This window comes from Procambarus clarkii, chromosome 11, assembly GCF_040958095.1.
Source record: "Procambarus clarkii isolate CNS0578487 chromosome 11, FALCON_Pclarkii_2.0, whole genome shotgun sequence".
Classification (NCBI taxonomy): domain Eukaryota; kingdom Metazoa; phylum Arthropoda; class Malacostraca; order Decapoda; family Cambaridae; genus Procambarus; species Procambarus clarkii.
The window spans coordinates 35,641,697-35,654,196 of record NC_091160.1 but is presented as its reverse complement, the minus strand read 5'-3'; positions in this window follow the sequence as shown (position 1 = coordinate 35,654,196).

Sequence of the window (12,500 nt, the reverse complement as noted above, 5' to 3'; positions counted from 1 at the left end):
ACAGACAGACAGACAGACAGACAGACAGACAGACAGACAGACAGACAGACAGACAGACAGACAGACAGACAGAAAACAACATTTTAAAAATATGTCTCAGTATTTTATAACATAAACCATTTAATAACAATTCCTGATATTGCTTTTATATCTATTTCACTAATAGCAACAATCTATTTATTCCCAAAAGCTTCCAAAGAATAAATATATTTATCTATTTTGTTTTAAATAATTTGTCTATTCAATCACGATTAAATATCTATTATTTCTCCCAATTATTAAACTATTAAATTCCATTATTTATTGTTATAAATAAAATTAAATACATTTGATTGAAAATGTGGGCTTATAAAAAAATGTAAAGAAATATATTTGTGAAAAATATTTGCCTGTGAGAGGTACATAGAAAATGGGTAGGAACTGAGGTGAGAGAAAATGGGCAGGAAGTGAGTTGAGAGAAAACGGGAAGGAAGTGTTGTGAGAGAAAACGGGTAGGAAGTGTGGTGAGAGAAAACGGGTAGAAAGTGTGGTGACAAATGGCACACGATTTGTGTGCGGTCACACGCGTGTGCACGCAAGTACACGTAAGCACTCACACGCAAGCTCTCACACGCAAGCTCTCACATACAAGCTCTCACACACAACAGGCAGGGACAGTTATACAGAGAATGACAGAGAGGTGTGTGAAGAACTCAACAAGAGGTTCCAGGTCTTCACAATAGAACAAGGTGAGGTCACTGTGCTAGGAGAAAGGGATGTAAACCAGGTGGCCTTGGAAGAGTTCGAAATTACGAGAGAGGAGGTCAAGAGACACCTGCTGGATCTGGATGTTAGAAAGGCTGTTGGTCCAGATGGGATCTCACCATGGATACTGAGTGTGCAGAGGCACTTTGCTTGCCACTCTCCATAGTGTATAGTAAGTCACTGGAGACGGGAGACCTACCAGAAATATGGAAGACGGCGAATGGGGTCCCAATATACAAAAAGGGCGACAGGCAAGAGGCACTGAACTACAGGCCAGTGTCCTTGACTTGTATACCATGCAAGGTGATGGAGAAGATCGTGAGAAAAAACCTGGTAACACATCTGGAGAGAAGGGACTTCGTGACAAATCGCCAATATGGGTTCAGGGAGGGTAAATCTTGCCTTACAGGCTTGATAGAATTCTACGATCAGGTGACAAAGATTAAGCAAGAAAGAGAGGGCTGGGCGGACTGCATTTTCTTGGATTGTCGGAAAGCCTTTGACACAGTACCACATAAGAGGCTGGTACATAAGCTGGAGAGACAGGCAGGTGTAGCTGGTAAGGTGCTCCAGTGGATAAGGGAGTACCTAAGCAATAGGAAGCAGAGAGTTACGGTGAGGGGTGAGACCTCCGATTGGCGTGAAGTCACCAGTGGAGTCCCACAGGGCTCTGTACTCGGTCCTATCTTGTTTCTGATATATGTAAATGATCTCCCGGAGGGTATCGATTCATTTCTCTCAATGTTTGCGGACAATGCTAAAATTATGAGAAGGATTAAAACAGAGGAGGACTGTTTGAGGCTTCAAGAAGACCTAGACAAGCTGAAGGAATGGTCGAACAAATGGTTGTTAGAGTTTAACCCAACCAAATGTAATATAATGAAGATAGGTGTAGGGAGCAGGAGGCCAGATACAAGGTATCATCTGAGAGAGGAAATTCTTCAGGAGTCAGAGAAGGAAAAAGACTTGGGGGTTGATATCACACCAGGCCTGTCTCCTACAGCACATATCAAGCGGATAACATCAGCGGCATATGCCAGGCTGGCCAATATACGAACGGCATTCAGAAACTTGTGTAAAGAATCATTCAGAACATTGTATACCACATATGTCAGGCCAATCCTGGAGTATGCAGCCCCAGCATGGATTCCATATCTAATCAAGGATAAAACTAAACTGGAAAAGGTTCAAAGGTTTGCCACCAGACAAGGACCCGAGCTGAGAGGTATCAGCTACGAGGAGAGACTACGGGAATTAAACCTCACTTCGCTGGAAGACAGAAGAGTTAGGGGGGACATGATCACCACATTCAAGATTCTGAAGGGAATTGATAGGGTAGATAAAGACAGGCTATTTAACACAAGGGGAACACGCACAAGGGGACACAGGTGGAAACTGAGTGCCCAAATGAGCCACAGAGATATTAGAAAGAACTTTTTTAGTGTCAGAGTGGTTGACAAGTAGAATGCATTAGGAAGTGATGTGGTGGAGGCTGACTCCATACACAGTTTCAAGTGTAGATATGACAGAGCCCGATAGGCTCAGGAATCTGTACACCTGTTGATTGACAGTTGAGAGACGGGACCAAAGAGCCAGAGCTCAACCCCCGCAAACACAACTAGGTGAGTACAACTAGGTGAGTACTCAAACACAAACACTCACACACAAACACTCACACACAAACACTCACACACAAACACTCACACACAAACACTCACACACAAGCACTCACACACAAGCACTCACACACAAACACTCACACACAAACACTCACACACAAACACTCACACACAAACACTCACACACACTCACACACAAACACTCACACACAAACACTCACACACAAACACTCACACACAAACACTCACACACAAGCACTCACACACAAACACTCACACACACACACACACACACAAGCACTCACACACAAACACTCACACACACACACTCACACACAAACACACACACACAAACACTCACACACAAACACTCACACACAAACACTCACACACAAACACTCACACACAAACACTCACACACAAACACTCACACAAACACTCACACACAAACACTCACACACAAACACTCACACACAAACACTCACACACAAACACTCACACAAACACTCACACACAAACACTCACACACAAACACTCACACAAACACTCACACACAAACACTCACACACAAACACTCACACAAACACTCACACACAAACACTCACACAAACACTCACACACAAACACTCACACACAAACACTCACACAAACACTCACACACAAACACTCACACACAAACACTCACACACAAACACTCACACACAAACACTCACACACAAACACTCACACACAAACACACACAACACCCAGCACAAACATACAAGAATATCAATATGATCAAAGCTGTACCTAACAATGCTCTTAAAGAGGAGAGAGACAATGAGTGACAATAAGAGTGAGAGAGAGAGAGAGAGAGAGAGAGAGAGAGAGAGAGAGAGAGAGAGAGAGAGAGAGAGAGATAAGAGAGAGAGAGAGATAAGAGAGAGAGAGAGAGAGAGAGAGAGAGAGAGAGAGAGAGAGAGAGAGAGAGAGAGAGAGAGAGAGAGAGAGAGAGAGAGAGAGAGAGAGAGAGAGAGAGACATACAGACATAGAGAGAGAGAGAGACAATGAGAGATGATAGACATAAAATATTCACAGAAATCGACAGATTGTCAAAAAAAGAGGAAATACCGAGAGCCGAAAGCGTTTGGGCAAATATCGGGGAAGCAGAGCAACGTGATTAAATATTCTCAATAACAGCATGAAATTATATATATACCCAGACGAAGAGACAATACAAGCAACTCCCTGCTATCACCCCTGTCGCCCGAGGCCCACATCACAGGCGTATCATCAGCGGCACATGCAAGGCTGGCCGGCATATGTACTACCCTTCAAAATGCTCCACATGTCGGGGCACTTTTGGACTACGCGGCACCAGCATGGAGTCCACAAGTCGCTAAGGACAGAAGCAGCCGGATAAACTGGATTAGCTCTAAGACCGAGCCGGATAAACTGGATTAGGTCTAAGACCGAGCCGGATAAGTTATGACTTGGGACTAAGGAAATGAAGCCTCACCACATGGAAAATTCTCAGGAAAACTGGCAGTCCGGAAAGGTCAGAATATTTGAAATGTTGCGGTAGACGAATATATTAAAGTGTCGGAGAGCGAGTTTACACTCAGCTTTAAGTGTAAATATTACAGAGTCCAAAGGTTCTGGAACCTTCACAACACCTAAGCGGAGACTAAGGCACCTCTACCTTTGTTCTGGAAACTTTTCTTATAACTAACTGGGAGGATATTAACCAGCCGAGGACTCCTGATGTTCAGACAATTGCTCTCTAATGGGGGCTTTGACACCTTCTCTCTTCACTGGTTCTAATCTGCATTTCCTGCCATATCGTTCACCCAAAAAATATTATTTTACAATGCAAATTTGACACCTGTTATATATATATACCTTCCATGTATATATATTTTTTGGCACCTCTCCTATTTCCTTTCCAGAGAGTACATATTGAAAGCTTTGAGACGGTGCCAATAGTTAAGGCACTTTTATCGCGTCTATGTGTGCCACATATGTTCTCTGTATTCCCTTAATAAACACAACAACATAATAAACCAAGTTCAAAGGTTCCTCACAAGACTGGTCCTGGACTAAGAGGGGTTGAAATATAAGGAAAACCTGAGTAAACGTTACATTACAATATTGAAGTAAATAAAATATAGAAGCGACATAATCACGACATACAAGATTCTTCAAGAAAATAACAAAACCAAGTTCAGGAGAAACTGAAGAAGAAACTGAAGATAAACCCCCAAGTTGGAAGCAGGAAACGAAAGAAAGAGAGAGAGAGAGAGAGAGAGAGAGAGAGAGAGAGAGAGAGAGAGAGAGAGAGAGAGAGAGAGAGAGAGAGAGAGAGAGAGAGAGACAGACAGAGAAAGAATGAGCCTAAATACACACATAAACCAACATCCATAATAAACACCAAACTCCTAAACCCCTAAGCATACAACAGCCCACCACTCCCCAAGACAGACGACTCATCAACTCACCAAAGTTCCTGCTGTCCAAGGTCTTGGTGGACGGGGTCCTGGAGACAGGGAGGGACGCCCTCTGCTTGCCTCCCCTCCTGAAGCCCGTAGACGAGGTCTCCGCCTCCGACATGATCCCGGGGTCGTCATCGAACACGGCTGACGGAGGCGAGTAGCCATAACCCTTGCCCTGCGCACAACGAGAAAAAACACTGGTTATTCAGCAGCAAATAACGGGTATATATATATATATATATATATATATATGTCGTACCTAGTAGCCAGAACGTCGTTCTCGGCCTACTATGCAAGGCCTGATTTGCCTAATAAGCCAAGTTTTCCTGAATTAATAAATTTTCTCTAATTTTTTTCTTATGAAATGATAAAGCTACCCATTTCTTTATGAATGAGGTCAATTTTTTTTATTGGAGTTAAAATTAACATAGATATATGACCGAATCTAACCAACCCTACCTAACCTAACCTAACCTATCTTTATAGGTTAGGTTAGGTTAGGTAGCCGAAAAAGTTAGGTTAGGTTAGGTTAGGTAGGTTAGGTAGTCGAAAAGCAATTAATTCATGAAAACTTGGCTTGTTAGGCAAATCGGGCCTTGCATAGTAGGCTGAGAAGTGCGTTCTGGCTACTAGGTACGACATATATATATATATATATATATATATATATATATATATATATATATATATATATATATATATATATATATATATATACATATATATATATATATATATATATATATATATATATATATATATATATATATATATATATATATATATATATATGTCGTACCTAGTAGCCAGAACGCACTTCTCTGCCTACTATGCAAGGCCCGATTTGCCTAATAAGCCAAGTTTTCATGAATTAATTGTTTTTTGACTACCTAACCTACCTAACCTAACCTAACCTAACCTAACCTAACTTTTTCGGCTACCTAACCTAACCTAACCTATAAAGATAGGTTAGGGTTGACCAGACCACACACTAGAAATTGAAGGGACGACGACGTTTCGGTCCGTCCTGGACCATTCTCAAGTCGATATTCTCAATCTCAATCGACTTGAGAATGGTCCAGGACGGACCGAAACGTCGTCGTCCCTTCAATTTCTAGTGTGTGGTCTGGTCAACATACTTCAGCCACGTTATTGTGACTCATCGCCTGCCTTAGGTAGGGTTGGTTAGGTTCGGTCATATATCTACGTTAATTTTAACTCCAATAGAAAAAAATTGACCCTATACATAATGAAATGGGTAGCTTGATCATTTCATAAGAAAAAAATTTGAGAAAATATATTAATTCAGGAAAACTTGGCTTATTAGGCAAATCGGGCCTTGCATAGTAGGCTGAGAAGTGCGTTCTGGCTACTAGGTACGACATATATATATATATATATATATGTGTGGGTGTATATGCGCTTCATTCCTGATACTGAAAGGGAATCTTGTGGTTAATACGGGGTAAAAACTAGATGCCGTTAATTGTTAGGGGGTCGTTAACGTGTGCCGGTTAACGACCGGGCCCCTTGCGGTACACTGCTTGTTTCCTGTCTCCACTCTGAGGTCTGTGGGCCACTCTGAGTGGCTCTGTGAGTGGCTGTAGCCACTCACACAGTTACACTGTAATTGATCACCTGTTGTCATCATAACTATCGTTAACTACCACCGTCGTCATCACAACTACCTCACCAAATCTGAGGTAGTACGCTGGGATCGAACTGTCGTCCCTGAAACCACAATGCGTGCTGGCGCCGCATATTCCACAATTGGTCTGACATACGTGGCGCACAAGGTGCTGAGCAACTCCCCATATCTGGCAGAGTTGCATACGCTGCTGATGATATCTAAAAGATGTAGAGGCTTCGGGAGAGAGAGATGTGGGGCGGCTCGCCACAGGCACCCCGGCTGAGTCGATGGCCGCCATTAGAAGGTCACATTAATGTTGAGTGACACAGGGCCATGTGTCCATGTTGACCGGCCCCCCGGGACCCACACGAGGGCCTCTAGTGGCCCTGTTCGGAGGCTCAGAGGAAAAAAATGCGACGCTGTTACACTAGAGCAGACAACGAGGGTTGGAATCCCAGCAGGTGTGCCACACAGGTGGGTAATTACAGGTCAGGCAAACAATGCCTTCACGGACACAAGGCCTCACGGATTATGGTGAGTATAATGAACCGGAGTGGACACGCTCACCGCAATGACCACGGTGAAGACTAGGGCGGGGAGAGGGAACCGCCGCACCAGCAGGAACAGCAGGAGGAGCCGCAGCAGAAATAGCAGGAGGAGCCGCAGCAGGAACAGCAGCAGGAGGAGCCGCAGCAGGAATAGCAGGAGGACCCGCAGCAGGAACAGCAGCAGCAGGAGCCGCAGCAGGAGGAGCCGCAGCAGGAGCATAAGGGATATCTCGGGAGGAGGATATCAACGTGAGGATATATGATAACCACCCACCATCTTCCGCGTGACGTCAGTATCTCTTCATTCCTTGATGATGTCAGAGGTGACCTCTGACCTCTGACGTCATAACACTGCTGGCGAAGACTTGCAATACTGCAGAATAATACATTTACCTTTCCCTACTCAGGCTTCTCAACCCCCTCAACCATCTCAGCTTTAATTTCAACAGGATCAAACCGGAAGGGACAAAGCTCTGTGGCACAACAGAACCCGGAGACTCCCCCCCCCCCACATAAACTCTTAAGAGGATACTGAGCATCACGGATGGGGCCCCCTTCCAGACACACGGATGGGGGGCCCCCTTCCAGACACACGGATGGGGGCCCCCTTCCAGACACACGGATGGGGGCCCCCTTCCATACACACGGATGGGGGCCCCCTTCCAGACACACGGATGGGGGCCCCCTTCCAGACACACGGATGGGGGCCCCCTTCCAGACACACGGATGGGGGCCCCCTTCCAGACACACGGATGGGGGCCCCTTCCATACACACGGATGGGGCCCCCTTCCAGACACACGGATGGTGGCCCCTTCCAGACACACGGATGGGGGCCCCCTTCCAGACACACGGATGGGGGCCCCCTTCCATACACACGGATGGGGGCCCCCTTCCAGACACACGGATGGGGGCCCCCTTCCAGACACACGGATGGGGGCCCCCTTCCAGACACACGGATGGGGGCCCCCTTCCATACACACGGATGGGGGCCCCCTTCCAGACACACGGATGGGGGCCCCCTTCCAGACACACGGATGGGGGCCCCCTTCCAGACACACGGATGGGGGCCCCCTTCCAGACACACGGATGGGGGCCCCCTTCCATACACACGGATGGGGGCCCCCTTCCAGACACACGGATGGGGGCCCCCTTCCAGACACACGGATGGGGGCCCCCTTCCAGACACACGGATGGGGGCCCCCTTCCAGACACACGGATGGGGGCCCCCTTCCAGACACACGGATGGTGGCCCCCTTCCAGACACACGGATGGGGGCCCCTTTCCAGACACACGGATGGGGGCCCCCTTCCAGACACACGGATGGGGGCCCCTTCCAGACACACGGATGGGGGCCCCCTTCCAGACACACGGATGGGGGCCCCCTTCCAGACACACGGATGGGGGCCCCCTTCCAGACACACGGATGGGGGCCCCCTTCCAGACACACGGATGGGGGCCCCCTTCCAGACACACGGATGGGGGCCCCCTTCCAGACACACGGATGGGGGCCCCCTTCCAGACACATAAAAGAAAGGGTCTGTGGGATAAATTTTCCGCTGAATCATAAATTCATCTAAAAAATACAGCCTAGAGGTAAGGATGGGGAGGGGGGTGCTGGGGCAAGGAAAGGGGGGGTGCTGGGGCAAGGAAAGGGGGGGTGCTGGGGCAGGTAGAGGGGGGGGGGAACTAGAGAGGGGCGGGAAGACTGCATCTGGACATAGACGGTACAGGAAATATAAGAGAAAAATTTAAGATTTTCTTATTCAGTTTCAACTCTTTTTTTTAATCTTTTCCCGCCGGAAGCCTCGCCTGGTGGCCCTACCAACCTCCCCTGACCGACCTCTGAGGACCTCTGAATGAGCTGCTATGCGCGCCAAACAATATGAGGATCCCGGTATGGTGACTCTTCTAGAAGCTTCTCATTTCTGATAAGTTGGTGGCAACATGAATGACCCGAATGGGAGCTAATGGTCGGAATACATTACCAGAACCCGAGACGCTATGGAGAGAATATCTACAAGATGGCCAGAGGATACGACACGGATGTCGGCGGAGGCGACATACTGGCAGAAAGATGGTGGAGACATCAGTTCTGATCTGATGCCGATTGTGAGACATGGACTAGTCTTACCAACGTGACGGTTCTCTAACTGCTGGACACTCCCATTGATGATTATCCTGACCTATGAAGGAACCTGTGAGACGTATCGTTAGTATCAGTCCGCTGTTATCCTGCGACTAACACCGGGGCAGTAATTTGAGAGTGCCCAATCCCAGTCACCGGTGACTGGGATTGGGCAGGCACTGGGGTGAGGCCCGTGATTGATCAGGGTAATTACGACACTGGGTAGAGTGGCAGGTTAATGTAAATATAGACACATGAAATATAGTTACAACAAGGGCAGGTTTGTGAGGGGAGGGCTTGGGAGGGGAATACCTGTGAGGGGGGGGGAAAGTAGGGTGAGGCGGCAGTGCAGTGAGGAGCGTAGGGTAGTGTGAGGAGGGTGTGGTTGTGGGATGTGTGACAGAAGGGTGTGGCAGAGGTGGGGTGTAGCAAGGATGTGGCGAGCATGGAGTACACTTACAAGACGAACATAAACATTTTATGAGTGCATAATATTGTGGCTTAGGTCGTACGGGAGGACGTTACTCCACTCTCCCACACTCCCGGGGATGAACACTGACACACACACACACACACACACACACACACACACACACACACACACACACACACACACACACACACCACACAAGTACCTTAAAGTTAAAAAAAAAAAGTAAGTTGTGTGGGTACATGGTACCCACACAAGTTGCAGCCGACTAAGGCGCGTCTGGGATCATCTCGGACGTAGGTTCAAACCCTCATAAGGGCCTGTGAGGATTTATTGATATATAAATATAAATGTACAAATCTATCTATATATATATATATATATATATATATATATATATATATATATATATATATATATATATATATATATATATGTCGTACCTAGTAGCCAGAACACACTTCTCAGCCTACTATGCAAGGCCCAATTTGCCTAATAAGCCAAGTTTTCATGAATTATTATATTTTAAGGTGGTGGAGGCCAAGACCGTCAGTAGTTTCAAAGCGTTATATGACAAAGAGTGCTGGGAAGACGGGACACCACGAGCGTAGCTCTCATCCTGTAACTACACTTAGGTAATTACACTTAGGTAATTACACACACACACACACACACACACACACACGTCACTACACATGAACCCAAGGCTGTAGAACCGGACAATGTATCACCACACATAAGTGACATGTGTGAAAGACAGCTAGATAGAACCTCTCGTCCAATCTTGTTGTGTCTCAGTTCCTCTTAACTCACTGGACTCGTCTTACCCACTCCTGGAAGTAAAACCCTCGACACAGATCTTCGTAAAACATTCCGAAAAACCATCTGAGGCAAATATTATATTGTCAAAGGGCTCACTTATAAGCCATTTATGATCCTTCCAGAGGCATATAAGATAGGACAAATGTGTGTAGAAGTGTATAATGGTGTAGCAGGACAACAGGACAGTGTATAATAGTGTAGCAGGACAACAGGACAGTGTATAATAGTGTAGCAGGTCAACAGGACAGTGTATAATAGTGTAGCAGGTCAACAGGACAGTGTATAATAGTGTAGCAGGACAACAGGACAGTGTATAATGGTGTAGCAGGACAACAGGACAGTGTATAATGGTGTAGCAGGACAACAGGACAGTGTATAATGGTGTAGCAGGACAACAGGACAGTGTATAATGGTGTAGCAGGACAACAGGACAGTGTATAATGGTGTAGCAGGACAACAGGACAGTGTATAATAGTGTAGCAGGTCAACAGGACAGTGTATAATAGTGTAGCAGGACAACAGGACAGTGTATAATAGTGTAGCAGGTCAACAGGACAGTGTATAATGGTGTAGCAGGTCAACAGGACAGTGTATAATAGTGTAGCAGGACAACAGGACAGTGTATAATAGTGTAGCAGGTCAACAGGACAGTGTATAATAGTGTAGCAGGTCAACAGGACAGTGTATAATGGTGTAGCAGGACAACAGGACAGTGTATAATGGTGTAGCAGGTCAACAGGACAGTGTATAATGGTGTAGCAGGTCAACAGGACAGTGTATAATGATGTAGCAGGACAACAGGACAGTGTATAATAGTGTAGCAGGTCAACAGGACAGTGTATAATGGTGTAGCAGGACAACAGGACAGTGTATAATAGTGTAGCAGGTCAACAGGACAGTGTATAATGGTGTAGCAGGACAACAGGACAGTGTATAATGGTGTAGCAGGACAACAGGACAGTGTATAATGGTGTAGCAGGACAACAGGACAGTGTATAATAGTGTAGCAGGACAACAGGACAGTGTATAATGGTGTAGCAGGACAACAGGACAGTGTATAATGGTGTAGCAGGTCAACAGGACAGTGTATAATAGTGTAGCAGGACAACAGGACAGTGTATAATAGTGTAGCAGGTCAACAGGACAGTGTATAATGGTGTAGCAGGTCAACAGGACAGTGTATAATAGTGTAGCAGGACAACAGGACAGTGTATAATAGTGTAGCAGGACAACAGGACAGTGTATAATAGTGTAGCAGGTCAACAGGACAGTGTATAATGGTGTAGCAGGTCAACAGGACAGTGTATAATAGTGTAGCAGGTCAACAGGACAGTGTATAATAGTGTAGCAGGTCAACAGGACAGTGTATAATAGTGTAGCAGGTCAACAGGACAGTGTATAATAGTGTAGCAGGTCAACAGGACAGTGTATAATAGTGTAGCAGGTCAACAGGACAGTGTATAATAGTGTAAAAGGTCTGAATCTACCGATGAACTAAGATTCGTATGCAAATTAATATCTTTCATCCATATCTTGAACAATACGTGTACCTGGAGACTGACAGACTCTGTAAATGAATAAAGTCCTCCAATAATAAATCCATGCGGATCTCCAAATTAACTTCCGTCGAACTGGTCATCAAATTCAAAACTTTATTCATAAATGTACTTCAATTTCTAAGTCTTTATTTGTGAGGGCAATAGTTTAGGTCGTGTTAATGGCTCAACGACCCAATATTTATATAATGTAGCTATTAAAGTCATTTTATATACCATTAACCAACAGTTGCCTAATTCCCCAGGTACCTATTAACTGCTAGGTGTACAGGTGCATGAGGTGGAAGGAAACATGCCCAACCGTGTCCGTCCCGCCCGGGACACCCGTCTGTGAGTGGGGGGGGTGACTTTATCACAGTCACCCCTCAAATGAACACTCTACTGGCATTTTGTAAAGCCATTAATAAAGGATTTTAATTTGAACCGTTTAAAAATATGTGTTACGTGCAGCGGCGTTCAATAGTGTGGTTGATCAGGTCGTGGTGTGAAACCGGGCCGGGGAAACACACTGAGCCCCGGGGAACACCTCATGGTATCTTGTGTGTGCGTGTCT